Below are 2,202 nucleotides of genomic sequence, written 5' to 3'. Positions count from 1 at the left end.
AACTGCATTCTTTTCCTCCTTAAAAGTGAAACATTAATACAAAAAAATGATAGTGACCAATTTAAAAAAACCTCACAAACCTGTCTTCCAAGTATTGTACTATCTGGGTTGCATTATATGAGATAAAATACAGGCAGGCAAGAATCTGTATTTCAGGTAAGACAAGGATGAGGGAAAAGGTTTTCACACAAATAAGAATTTCCTTGTCATTTAAAACGATGAACAAGTAACTTGGACATGCTAATTGGAAGTGTTGGGGAAAAAACAAGAATAACTCTTACCTGTTATACTCTTTAATGGCTAAATGTTATCAATTGTGATAAATCAGAGGAAGCTGTTTGGCAGTTTCTTAGAGAGAAGACAATAAATATAGTATATTTTTCTGATGTCTTTGCATATTTACTTTTAGCAGTACTCCTTAGGAATAGCCCTCTGAACAGGGAAGCTGGTTTCCATGTTCTTCTGCTGTCTAACCACAGCTGGTTTTTTCTTTTTCCCTTTCATACAACCTGGGAAAGATTTCATATTTCAAAAATTAAGAGCTTCCAATTTTGGTCCTGTATCTTTCTTTCCTACACTCCAGTCTTCCATTATAGTTCACTGGAGGACAAAATGGTCCATTTTTCCGCTTTTTAATGGGAGGATCCATAATTAACAAAAATATTAAAAATTTAACTACTATTGGAAGCATAGCTTAGGGCATGCCCAGAATGAAAGAAAAAAGACAGAGACTTCATAGATGCCTCTGTTTTCCACCTCATAAAAAGGGCTGCTTCAACTCTTACTCATGGAGTAGGAACCACTTTAAATGGAAAGGTGAATAACTGTGTCTGCTTCTACCCCATAGCTGGCCCTACTGTGCCCCAAACAGCCCCCCAGCTAATCTAATCTAATTAGAAAGATTCTAGAGAATATCCCTATCTGATAGCCAAATAGTGGCATGAGTGAAGAGGAGTGAGAAAACACAGCCATTCTGTTTTATGAAAGCCATGCTACAGCACCAGTGGCTGCTAAATTCCTCACCATTTGTTCAAGGGAAAAAACCAAGCAGTATGAAGATTTTTTCTGACTCTGATCCAGATGTAAAACACGTTTTATTTAGCCTGCCTGAGGCCAGCAGCTCTCTGTGAGAGCACAGAGCTCAGCGTTGTGCTACGTTAGCCTGGAGTAGCTTTGAAATATAATTCTGTTCCCTTTGATTTTTATTTTTTTTATTGTGTTAATCTTCCCTGTTTAAAATGGTGGTATTTAACTGGGGGAATTCACCAGCTCAAGTGTTTCATGGGAATATGCTCCCTTATTTGGCATCATCTAGGAAAGAGGGTGATTGAATGCACCACCAGCTTCATGATTTTTAGAAGAGAAGAGGGAATAAGCAAAGTCACAAGTTGAGATAAACAGCAGCATGAGATTACAGCATGAGAAAGAAATTTATTTGCAATAGAAAACAAGAAATAAATATTTTTCTCTCCACAGTGCACAAACTCTTAATTTCAATTCTCTGGCCTAGTGCCTTTAGGTCTCATTTTAGGCTTCTTGTTCTGCTGAATAATTTTGCATCAGAATTCTAAAATCTAATGTTTTTCCAGTACCAATTTAAAGCTTTTCTTCACACTTTCATCCCTTAGTAACAAGCACAGACACAAACATACCTGTTCTACTTTTTGTTCTTCAGTAGCTCAAGTGCATTTTATGGTTTTCCTTGTTCAGTCTTCAGTCCCTCAAGCATATTTAAATGATGTGGCTGACTGGACTCCTTATGAAGAATTTTGAAACTATTTCTGAGCAGAATATTTACTCAGTGACTAGAGAAAATCTCCCCAGTATTTTTATACAAAATATTTGCATGTGAAAGTGGGACATTTAAACTATGCAGAGATCATATTCCTCCAGTTAAAAAATTCGTGGGTGCTCTGCAAAAAGTATAAACCAGTCCTTCTCTGTAGCTGTATTAAATCCATCTTGTGTAGGGCTATGGGGGTATTAAAAATATGCTCTTTATAACCATGGACACTGGAACTGATGTGAAAAATGGACTTACAAGTGGCTGCAGAATCTGCTGCCTCACCCAGGGAACTGCACCATTATTGATTTCCTGCCCATGACCCCTTCTCCCTTGCCCTTCAACCCCCTCCACAGTGGCTGCACTCATGAAGGATATCCAATTGAGAGCCCCTCATGCTCAGACTGAAACTGCACAGC

The sequence above is a fragment of the Geospiza fortis genome, unplaced genomic scaffold, assembly GCF_000277835.1.
Source record: "Geospiza fortis unplaced genomic scaffold, GeoFor_1.0 scaffold1303, whole genome shotgun sequence".
NCBI lineage: Eukaryota > Metazoa > Chordata > Aves > Passeriformes > Thraupidae > Geospiza > Geospiza fortis.
The sequence above is the reverse complement of the archived record's forward strand: the minus strand, read 5'-3'. Positions refer to the sequence as shown.